The sequence below is a fragment of the Heptranchias perlo genome, unplaced genomic scaffold (genome assembly GCF_035084215.1).
Source record: "Heptranchias perlo isolate sHepPer1 unplaced genomic scaffold, sHepPer1.hap1 HAP1_SCAFFOLD_56, whole genome shotgun sequence".
In the NCBI taxonomy this organism is placed as follows: domain Eukaryota; kingdom Metazoa; phylum Chordata; class Chondrichthyes; order Hexanchiformes; family Hexanchidae; genus Heptranchias; species Heptranchias perlo.
This window is the reverse complement of record NW_027139581.1, coordinates 3,954,632-3,966,547: the sequence shown is the minus strand read 5'-3', so window position 1 is coordinate 3,966,547 and position 11,916 is coordinate 3,954,632. Positions and strand designations below refer to the sequence as shown.

Sequence of the window (11,916 nt, the reverse complement as noted above, 5' to 3'; positions counted from 1 at the left end):
TATCAATTTCTTGGTCCTCCTTTGTTGAATTCTAAAATGCTCCCAATCCTCAGGTTTACTGCTTTTTCTGGCAACTTTATTCCCTCTTCCTTTGATTTAATACTATCTTTAATTTATCTTGTTAGCCACGGTTGGACCACTTTTCCTGTTGGGTTTTTGTGCCTTAAGGAATATATATTTGTTGCAGTCTATCACTGTCCTCCTCACTGTTCACAACACTTCCAAGTTTTGTGTCATCTGCAATTTTTAACATTTTGCTCTGTACACCCAAGTCCATGTCATTCATACCGACCTAAAGGGAAACACCACTGTGCACCTCCCTCCGTCCGAAAAACTTTCACTTGCAATTGATCTCCAATATTTGAGGTGGAAAATACACTGAAAGTCGAACTCGGACCATCCCACTTTGCACAATTTAATTTCACTGATATTCCAGCGATTTTAAAACCTGCTCTCTGCCTCACCCTTCACCTCGATTTCAGAACACGAATAATGTGCAAGTTATGAATACACAGAATCGAGCTGTGAGCAGACCCGGGTTAATTCAGCCGCTCGAAACAGAGAGGGAGAGAGAGAGAGAGAGAAACAAACAGAAAGAAATGTATTTCCAATATTTGATGTGGAAAATACATTGAAAGTCTAACTCGGATCATCCCAGTATCCCAGTTTGGACAAATTAATTTCACTGATATTCCAACGATTTTAAACTCTATTAAGGTCTCTCTCTCCGCCCCCCCGCTCCGCCCCGCTCCCTTGTCTCCATCTGTGTCTATCTTTCCATCTGTCCATCTCTCTCTCTCTATCTGTCTCTCTCTCTATCTCTCTCTCTCTTTGACTCTTTCCACAATAGCCCGTTAAATAAACTGTGATGAAATTATTCGTTAAGGCGGAATAATTGAAATCCATTGTTCCTCAATCAGTCGATTGTCGCAATCAGTTGCATGAACCTGTTGACATGACTTCACCCGCTGAAGAACATTATCATTCGCGTTTTGCTCATGGGGTGCGGTGGCCAAGTGGAAAGGCGTCGATCTCGTAAACCGAAGAGCGCGGGTTCGATCCCCGTCCGTACCTGCTTCAGGCTATAAATTTTAACGAAATGACCGAATTGATGACAGTTTGTTCAACTTTCCACGGGCCACTGTTGAAAGAAGACTCACCATTCACATTTCCATCTCTCTGTTCGTTAAGATCCAGAATAAAGTGATGTGGGGTGCGAGGAAAAGAGTGATCAAGAGAGACACTCAGAAAGAGAGAGAGACACTGGGACAGACAGAGACTCTCTCGGTCTGTCTGAGTCTGTGTCAGTCTCTCTCCCTCCATCTGTCCAATACCCGCAGATTTGAGAATCACAGGGTCAAAGAAGGAAACAGATTGGAACACATTGAGCCTGTGTCCTGTTTCAAAACCGACTCCCAGGAAAACGGCTCCGGTTGAATCGTTAAATGGTCAAAGTTTTTCAGGCGACTTTGACCTCCTCCCTGAGATGGCGAGACACGGGGACGTGGGGCGATTAAAAGGCTTCGGAAAAATCATTTCCAATTGGATATTCTCCATCGTGGTGAGATATCCCCCCTCAGCCAGGGATTTAGCTCCCCGACGGGGAGGAAGCATTTTTAAGACGCCAATTACAAATTTTACTTCTTTGCCTCGCTTCTTCTTCAAAAACGACAGAGAAAAATAGAACAGAAAAAGAATGAAACAGGCGATTGTCACTTTCAGAATATTATTGAGCGGAGACTGTTTGGGGACTGAATTCTTGGGGCCCGTCTGTTGCAGAGCACAAATGTGTTCCGATCTGTTTCCTTCTTTGACCCTGTGATTCTCAGATCTGCGGGTATTAGAGAGAGGGAGGGGAGAGACAAAGAGACAGAGAGAGAGACAGACAGACAGACAGAGATAGAGAGAGAGAGAGAGAGAGAGAGAGAGAATCAGAGAGAGAGAGGGAGGGTGGGAGACAAAGAGACAGAGACAGAGCGACAGAGAGAGACGGAGACAGAGAGAGAAAGACGGAGACAGAGAGAGAAAGACGGAGACAGAGAGAGACACACACACAAAGACTGATCGTGAGACACACGTTGAAACTTAGAGGGAGAGAGAGAGAGAGAGAGATTTAACGATTATGCCTCTTTGTGTAATGTGCCTGTGTGTATGTGTACATATAAATGCCGGTGTGTGCAATGTGCCTGTGTGTATGTTTAGTGCTGATGTTCCTTTGAGAGTGAGGTGCGAGCTTGAGGAAGTTTCCCACTCTCCCCTTGTGCGCAAAGCTTTCCAATAAACTTGAACTTTCGTCTGGTTTTGCTCCAAAAATTCGAGTATAAAAATGTTTGTATATGTGTGTATGCCTGCGTGTGTAATGTGCCTGTGTGTATATATATATATATATATATATATGCCTGCGTGTGTAATGTGTCGAAATGTGTGTGTGTGTGTGTGTGTCTCACTTTTTCTAAGCTTCTCTGAGTGGGTCTCTCTTTCTCTGTCTTTCTCTCTCTGTCACTCCCTCCCGCTCTCCCCACATTACTTTATTCTGGACCTTGACAAACAGAGAGATGGAAATGTGAAAGGTCAGTCTTCTTTCAACAGTGTCCCGTGGAAACCAGGGTTCAATTTCCCGACCGGGAGGTTACATTTTTATTGCCTTTAAAAGCTTCACTTTCGTTCCTCTTGCAATTTATCTCCAAGTGGAGGTTTACCAGAAAGATCCCACATACAACAATGAAATGGATGGTCAGTTAATCTGCGTTTTGGTGGTGTTAGTTGAGGGAGGAAGGATAATTTCCTTAATAATGGATTCTAGCATTTTCATTTTAGACACACACATGCACAGCCATGTACACACGCAGACACTGATACATAGACAGATACTAACACACACACACACACACACACACACAGGTACACTCACTGGCAGACAGACACACGTGTGGATTGAACCGCAGAGACGAAAGGTCATCAAATAAATGGTTAGAATAGATTCACTGAAATTTGAAGCATGTTTAACGCCATCTGTGGTGAGTGTCCTTTACTGACCCACACCAGTTCTTCGTTAGTGTACTGGTGAGTATCACCGCTTATCACGCAAGTGACCGGGGGTTCAATTCTCTAACGGGGAGGTTGCACTTTCGCTGCCTTTAAAAGTTTCACGTTCATTTCTCTTGCAATTTATCTCAAACATTGGATGCGTGAAAAAACACTGAGAAACTAACTCGGACAATCCCACTTTCCACAATGTAATTTCACTGACATTCCAGCGATTTTAAACCTTCCTCTCTGCGTCACCTTGATAACAGAACCACAAAAATGAGCAAGAAATGAAATAAACAGTCGCGTTGTTTTATTTTATTCGTTCATGGGATGTGGGCGTCGCTGGAGAGACCAGCATTTATTGCCCATCCCTAATTGCCCTTGAGAAGGTGTTGGTGAGCCGCCATCTTGAACCGCTGCAGTCCGTGTGGTGAAGGTTCTCCCACAGTACTCTTAGGAAGGGAGTTCCAGGATTTTGACCCAGCTACGATGAAGGAACGGCGATATATTTCCAAGTCGGGATAGTGTGTGACTTGGAGGGGAACGTGCAGGTGATGTTGTTCCCATGCGCCTGCTGCCCTTGTCCTTCTGGGTGGTAGAGGTCGCGGGTTTGGGAGGTGCTGTCGAAGATGCCTTGGCGAGTTGCTGCAGTGCATCCTGTGGATGGTGCACACTGCAGCCACTGTGCGCCAGTGGTGGAGGGAGTGAATGTTTAGGATGGTGGATGGACCTGAGGAACTTCTGCAGCAGTGTCCTGGGGCTGAGATGATTGGCCTTTGGCAACCACTAACCATCTTCCTTTGTGCTCGGTATGTCTTCAGCCACTGGAGAGTTTTCACCCTGATTCCCATTGACTTCAATTTTACGAGGGCTCCTTGGTGCTACACTCGGTCAAATGCTGCCTTGATGTCAATGGCAGTCACTCTCACCCCACCTCTGGAATTCAGCTCTTTTGTCCATGTTTGGACAAAGCCTGTAATGAGGTCTGGAGCCGAGTGGTCCTGGCGTAACCCAAACTGAGCATTGGTGAGCAGGTGCCGCTTGATAGCACTGTCGACGACACCTTCCATCACTTTGTTGATGTTTGAGAGCAGACAGATTGGGCGGTAATTGGCCGGATTGGTTGTGTCCTGCTTTTTATGGACAGGACATACCTGGGCAATTTTCCACATTGTCGGGTAGATGCCAGTGTTGTACCTGTACTGGGACAGTTTGGCTGGAGGCGCCGCTAGTTCTGGAGCACAAGTCTTCAGCACGAGAGCCGGGATGTTGTCGGGGCCCGGAGCTTTTGTTGTATCCACTGCACTCAGCTGTGAGACACACACGCACAGACACATTACACACACGCAGCCATGTACAAACCGACACTGATACACAGATAGATAATCACACATACAGTTACACACACTGACAGACAGACACACACGTGTATGTTTAAACGCAGATATGGAAGGTTTGAAAAGAAAGCTGTGAACCGTTGTCGGCAGGATTCGAAGCTGCCGGAGGCCCCAATAGATTTCTGGTCCATTGCCTTCAGCACAACGATTTAACCTCAACTAAAACCTGCTCACTTAAAATGGCAACGACCCATCGCTCTGCAACACACAGGCACCAAGGTTCACTCGGCCTGTGTGTGTAATGTGTATGTTTGTCTCACTCGTTCTAAGCTTTTCTGAGTGGGACTCCGTTTCTCTGCCTTTCTCTCTCTCTGTCACTCTTTCCCGCGCTCCACACATCACTTTATTCTGGCACCTTGACTAACAAAGAGATGGAAATGTGAAAGGTAAGTTTTCTTTCAACAGAGGCCCGTGGAAAGTTTGTGTGCAACGTGCCTGAGTGTCACTTCCACGCTTTTCTGAGTGTCTCACAGTCTTTCTTTCTCCCTGTCATTTTGTCCCCAGCTCCCCACATCATTTTGCTCTGTACCTTGACCAACAAAGTGATGGAATTGTGAAATGTAAGAACTCTTTCAACAGGGACCCATGGAAAGTTAAACAAACTATCATCAAATAAACAGTTTAAAAAGATTGACTGGAACATACAACATGTCTCAGACCATCTGTGGTGAGAGGACATTCACTTCGTGCATCAGTTCTCCGTTAGTGGGAGCACGCGGAAGACCGAGGTTCAATTGTGGCATTAAAAGTCTCACTTTTATGTTTCTGGCCATTTATCTGCAAAATTGGATGCAGAAAATCTATTGATAAAATGTTCCCACCTTCCCGAAATTAATTGCACTGATATTCCAGCGAATCTCAGATCTCTCTAATCTGCTCCACTCTGGCCTTTGAGTCTGAAGATTGTGGTTTCAAGCCCCACCCCACCAGAGAGCTGAGCAGAGCAGAGGTTCCCAAACCGGGAACCGGACAAGGTGATCAAGGGGTCTGAGAAGAGGGAGGCCGGTGAAACTCACAAAACAGGAGATGCCTGCAATACCAATCGTCTCCAGTGGTGGCGCTGCAGCTCTCCCCTCGACTCTCTCAGTTTGATGCTATCACAATTGCCCACAACAAAAATTGGCATTGATATCGAGTCTTTAACGCAGCAAAACGCCCCAAGGCGCTTCACACCAGCGTAATCGGACAAACAATTGACGCAGAGCCGCATGACTGGTATAGTTATCAGCCGTCGCTCAGTGGGCATCAGTCTTGGCAACGAGCTCACAATGTGTTGAAAGAAGGCTTGTCTTTCACATATTCCATCTCTTTGTTAGTCAAAGTCCAGAATGAAATGATGTGGGGAGCGGGGGAAAGAGTGACAGAGAGACACTCTGAAAAGCGTTGAATAAGTGAGACACACACGGACAGACACAATACACACACACTGACTCAGCAGACACTGATACACAGATAGATACTCAAACACACAGGTACACACACTGACAGACAGACACACACATGTCGGTTGAAACGCAGACGTGAAGGGTCTGAAAACAAAGCTCTGAACCTGCACGGGGAGACCCCATTGAATTTTTTATCCATCGCCCGAAACAACTCGGCCACGTCTGCGAGAGCTCAGCTAAATGCTGCTCACTTAAAATTGCAACCATCCATCGCGCTGCAACAGACGGGCACCAAGAACGACCGTGCCTCTGGGTGTAATGTGTGTGTGTCTCATTTTTTCTCAGCTTTTCTGTGTGAGTGTCCGTTTCTCTGTCTTTCTCTCAATCGTCCAATATTCCGTTTGCCTTCTGGATTACTTGCTGCACCCGCATGGTGACTTTTTGTGTTTCATGTACGATGACACCCAGATCCCTCTGTACTGCAGCATTTTGTAGTATTTCTCCGTTGAAATAATATTTTGCTTTTTTATTGTTCCTTCCAAAGTGGATGACTTCACATTTTCCCACCTTATATTCCATCTGCCAAAGTTTTGCCCATTCGCTGAACCTGTCAATATCCCTTTGTGTCACCCTCGCAACTTGCTTTTACACCTATTTTCGTATCATCAGCAAATTTGGCAACAATACACTCTGTGCCTTCATGCAAGTCATTGATATATATTGTAAATAGTTGAGGCCCCAACACTGAGCCCTGCGGCACCCATCAGTTACCGATTGCCATTTTGAAAATGACCCTTTAATCCCAACTCTTTGTTTTCTGTTAGTGAGCAAACCCCCAATCTATGAGCTCTTATCTTGTGCCTGTTATTCTCTGCGTGGTAAAGGTCAGAAGCAGTGGCAGGAAGCGGCAGAAGGCACGGGTGTGTGTAAGCGTGGAGTATAACAAGCAGCACGGATACCACCTTTTATATGGCACGTTTTCGAATGCCTTTTGGAACTCCAAATATACTGCATCCATTGGTTCCCCTTTATCCACCCTGATCGTTACTTCCTCAAAGAACTCCAATAAAATTTTCAGACACGATTTCCCATTCATAAAACCATGTTGACTGTTCTAGATTGGATCATGAGTCCGCGAATGTCCTGCTCCGACTTCTTAATAATGGATTCGAGCATTTTCATTTGACACACACTCGGATCGGTTGAAACGCAGAGATGAAAGGTCGGAAAAGAAAACTCTGGACCGTAGTCGGCAGGATTCGAACTTGCGCGGGGAGACCCCAATGGATTTCTAGTCCATCGCCTTAACCACTCGGCCACGACTACTTGCTAAAAGCACAATGCTGCTCACTTAAAATCGTAATAATCCAGCGCTCTGCGACACAGAACAGCAGAACTGGTGTCGGTGTCAGCCGTCGGTGAGGGGGTCGGTTGTTCACGCAAGTTACTCGTTTGTATAGTGGTGGGTATCCCTACCTATTATATGGTCGACCTGGCTTAAAATACACCTGGACGATGAACTTCTACGACATTTAAAGTTTTCATTTATCTCCAAAATTGGACGTGTGAAAAAACACTGATGAACGAACTCGGACAATCCCACTTTCCACAATCTAATTTCACTGATATTTCAGCGATTTTAAATCTCACTCTCCGCGTCACCTCGATGTCAGAACCACAATAATGAGCAAGAAATGAAAGGCAGAGTCGCGTTGTGAACAGACCCGGGCTAATTCAGCATCCCGAAGTGGCTGATGGAGGCAGATTCAATAATGGCTTTCAAAACGGAACGGGATAAGCACTTGAAAGGAAAAAAAATTGCAGTGCTCGGGGGATAGGGCGGGGTAGTGGGACCAGCTGGATTGGTCTTGCATGGAGCCGGCACGGACACGATGGGCCAAAAGGCCTCCTTCCGTGCTGTTACCTTTCTATGATTCTGTGATGCAAATGGCAAAAGAGAGTCAATGATCAGTATCAAAATATAACGGAAACAATATCTACCACGAGTGGGGCTTGAATCCACGCGGGTAGAAACCCATTGGATTTTAAATCTAACGCCTTATCCACTCGGCCATCCTGGTCCTTTCACAATCTTGCTTTATGTGTAATGTACTTAAGTGTCACTTCTTCTACGCTTTCCTTTGTCATCAAACAAATGGTTGGAATGGATTCAATGAAATTTGAAGCGTGTCAAACGCCATCTGTGGGGAGTGTCCATCAACTGCTCACGCCAGTTCCTCGTTCGTGTTGTGCTGAATATCCCCATTTGTCACGCGGTTGATCAGCGTTCAATTCTCCAATGTCGAAGTCCCGGTGTTTCTGCCTTTAAAAGCTTCACTTTCATTTATCTCCACGATTTGATGTGGAAAATACACTGAATGTCGAACTCGGACCATCCGACTTTCCACAATTTAATTTCACTGATATTCCAGCGATTTTAAAACCTGCTCTCTGCCTCACTCTTCACCTCGATTTCAGAACACTAATAATGTGCAAGTTATGAATACGCAGAATCGAGCTGTTTGCAGACCCGGGCTAATTCAGCCGCTCTAAATAGAGAGAGAGACATACAGAAAGGAATTTATTTCAAATATTTGATGTGGAAAAAACATTGAAAGACTTACTCGGACCATCCCACTTTCCAAAATTTAATCTCACTGATACTCCAACGATTTTAAAACTCTCTATTAAGGTCTCTCTATCTCTCTCTCCCCATGTCTCCATCTCTCTCCCTCGTTTTCTCTCTCTGTCTCTTTCTATCTCTCTCTCTGTGAATCTTTCCACAATGGCCCGTTAAATGAACTGTCATGAAATTATGACTTCAGGCGGAAAAGTCGAAATCCAATGCTCCTCAATCAGTCGATTGTCGCAATCAGTTGCGAAAAGCTGTTGATCTGACTTCACCCGATGAAGAGCATTATTATCCCGTTATCGCTCGAGGGGTGCGGTGGCTAAGTGGCAAATCGTCGGTTTGCGAATCAAAACCGCGCGGGTTCGATCCGCGTCCGTACCTGTTTTCAGCTTCAAATATTAATGAAATGATCAATTTGATGACAGTTTGTTTCACTTTCCACGGGCCACTGTTGAAAGAAGACTCACTGTTCACATGTTCGTTGAGATCCAGAATGAAGTGATGTGGGGTGCGAGGAAAAGAATGATCAAGAGAGACACTCAGAAAGAGACTCTCTCGGTCTGTCAGAGTCTGTGTCACTCTCTCTCCCTCCATCTGTCCAATCCCCGCAGATTTGAAAATCACAGGGTCAAAGAAGGAAACAGATTGGAACACATTGTCCCTGTGTCCTGTTTCAAAACCGACTCCCAGGAAAACGGCTCCGGTTGAATCGTAAAATGGTCAATGGTTTCTCTGTCTTTCTCTCAATATTCCGTTTGCCTTCTGGATCACCTGCTGCACCTGTATTTTGAATTTTTGTGTTTCATGCACGATGATACCCAGATCCCTCTGTACTGCAGCATTTTGTAGTATTTCTCCATTGAAATAATATTTTGCTTTTTTATTATTCCAGCCAAAGTGGATGAATTCATATTTTCCCACCTTATATTCCATCTGCCAAATTTTTGCCCATTCGCTAAAACTGTCAATATCCCTTTGTAGATACTGTGTGTCACCCTCGCAACTTGCTTTTCCACCTATTTTCGTATCATCAGCAAATTTGGCCACAATGCATCTGTCCCTTCATCCAAGTCATTGATATATATTGTAAATACTTGAGGCCCCAACACTGAGCCCTGCGGCACCCATCAGTTACCGATTGCCATTTTGAAAATGACCCTTTAATCCCAACTCTTTGTTTTCTGTTAGTGAGCAAACCCCCAATCTATGAGCTCTTATCTTGTGCCTGTTATTCTCTGCGTGGTAAAGGTCAGAAGCAGTGGCAGGAAGCGGCAGAAGGCACGGGTGTGTTTAAGCGTGGAGAATAACAAGCAGCAGGGATATCACCTTTTCTGTGGCACCTTATCGAATGCCTTTTGGAAATCCAAATATACTGCATCCATTGGTTCCCCTTTATCCACCCTGATCGCTACTTCCTCAAATAACTCTAATAAAATTGTCAGACACGATTTCCCATTCATAAAACCATGTTGACTATTCCAGATTGTATGATGAGTCCGCGAATGTCCTGCTCCGACTTCTTGACAATGGATTTTCATTTTGCACACACTCGGATCGGTTGAAACGCAGAGATAAAAGGATAAAATGGTAACTCTAAACCGTAGTCGGCAGGATTCGAACCTGCGCGGGGAAACCCCAATGGATTTCTAGTCCATCGCCTTAACCACTCGGCCACGACTACTTGCTAAAAGCACAATGCTGCTCACTTAAAATCGTAATAATCCAGCGCTCTGCGACACCGAGCCGCAGAACTGGTGTGGGTATCAACCGTCGGTGAGGGGGTCGGTTGTTCACGCTCGTTGCTCGTTTGTCTGGTGGTGGGTATCCCGACCTATTACATGGTAGACCTGGCTTCAAATACACCTGGACGATGAACTTCTCCTCCCTTTAAAGATATCATTTATCTCGAACATTGGACGTGTGATAAAAAGACTGATGAACGAACTCGGACAATCCCACTTTCCACAATATAATTTCACTGATATTTCAGCGATTTTAAATCTCACTCTCCGCGTCACCTCGATGTCAGAACCACAATAATGAGCAAGAAATGAAAGGCAGAGTCGCGTTGTGAAGAGACCCGGGCTAATTCAGCATCCCGAGTGGCTGATGGAGGCAGATTCAATGATGGCTTTCAAAACGGAACGGGATAAGTACTTGAAAGGAAAAAGGTTGCAGTGCTAGAGGGATAGCGCGGGGGAGTGGGACTAGCTGGATTGGTCTTGCACAAAGCCGGCACGGACACGATGGACCAAAAGGCCTCCTTCCGTGCTGTCACCTTTCTCTGATTCTGTGATGCAAATGGCAAAAGAGAGTCAATGATCAGTATCAAAATGTAACGCAAACCGCACCTACCAGGAGTGGGGTTCGGACCCCACGCGGGTATAAAACCATCGGATCTTAAATCCAACGCCTTAACCACTCGGCCATCCTGGTCCTTTCATAATGTTGCTCTATGTGTAATGTGCTTGAGAGTCACTTCTTCTACGGTTTTGTTTGTCATCAAATAAATGGTTGGAATGGATTCAATGAAATTTGAAGCGTGTCCAACGCAAACAGTGGGGAGTGTCCATCAACTGCTCACGCCAGTTCCTCCTTCGTGTTGTGCTGAATATCCCCATCTGTCACGCGGTTGATCAGCGTTCAATTCTCCAATGTCGAAATCCCGGTGTTTTTGCCTTTAAAAGCTTCACTTTCATTTATCTCCAATATTTGATGTGGAAAATACACTGAAAGTCGAACTCGGACCATCCCACTTTCCACAATTTAATTTCACTGATATTCCAGCGATTTTAAAACCTGCTCTCTGCCTCACTCTTCACCTCGATGGCAGAACCCGAATAATGTGCAAGAAATGAAGACGCAGAATCGAGCTGTGAGCAATCCCGGGCTGATTCAGCAGCCCGAAACAGAGAGAGAGAGAGAAACAGAAAGAAAGAGAAACAGAGAGCGAGACACAGGAAGAGAGACGGAGAGTGAGAGAGGCACTGATGAGGGCGCAGAGGAGGTTTACGAGAAATATCCCACATACAACAATGAAATGAATGGCCAGTTAATCTGCGTTTTGGTGGTGTTAGTTGAAGAAGGAAGTTTCGCAAATTGTCATCAAATAAATGTTCAAAATAGATTCACTGAAATTTGAAGGGTGTCCAACGCCATCTGTGGTGAGTGTCCATCACCAGATTACACCAACTCCTCGTTAGTATTGTGGCGAGTATCCTCGCCTGTAACTCGAACACCCGCGGTTCAATTCCCCGACCGAAAGTGGAACTTTTGCTGCCTTCAAAAGCTTCACTTTCCGTCCTGTGCCAGTTCCTCGTTCGTGTTGTGGTGAGGGACAGGGAGAGACAGAGAGACAAAGACATCGGAAAGGGCGCAGAGGAGATTCACCAGAAAGATCTCACATACAGCAATGAAAAGGATGGTCAGTTCATCTGCTTTTTGGTGGTGTTCATTATCGTCCAGGTTTGGA

The 11,916-nt window shown here is 45.4% G+C and overlaps 5 non-coding genes across 5 annotated transcripts; 1 reads left to right on the top strand and 4 right to left on the bottom strand.

Moving 5' to 3' along the window:
- Positions 1-1,002: 1,002 nt before the first annotated feature.
- Positions 1,003-1,074, top strand: trnat-cgu (transfer RNA threonine (anticodon CGU)). The gene has a single exon. It is a non-coding gene; the product is annotated as a tRNA-Thr (tRNA).
- A 5,982-nt stretch (positions 1,075-7,056) lies between these two features.
- trnas-aga (transfer RNA serine (anticodon AGA)) lies at positions 7,057-7,138 on the bottom strand. The gene has a single exon. It is a non-coding gene; the product is annotated as a tRNA-Ser (tRNA).
- Positions 7,139-7,810: 672 nt separating this feature from the next.
- On the bottom strand, positions 7,811-7,893 carry trnal-uaa (transfer RNA leucine (anticodon UAA)). The gene has a single exon. It is a non-coding gene; the product is annotated as a tRNA-Leu (tRNA).
- A 2,150-nt stretch (positions 7,894-10,043) lies between these two features.
- On the bottom strand, positions 10,044-10,125 carry trnas-aga (transfer RNA serine (anticodon AGA)). The gene has a single exon. It is a non-coding gene; the product is annotated as a tRNA-Ser (tRNA).
- Positions 10,126-10,796: 671 nt separating this feature from the next.
- trnal-uaa (transfer RNA leucine (anticodon UAA)) lies at positions 10,797-10,880 on the bottom strand. Its single transcript has one exon. It is a non-coding gene; the product is annotated as a tRNA-Leu (tRNA).
- Positions 10,881-11,916: the final 1,036 nt, after the last annotated feature.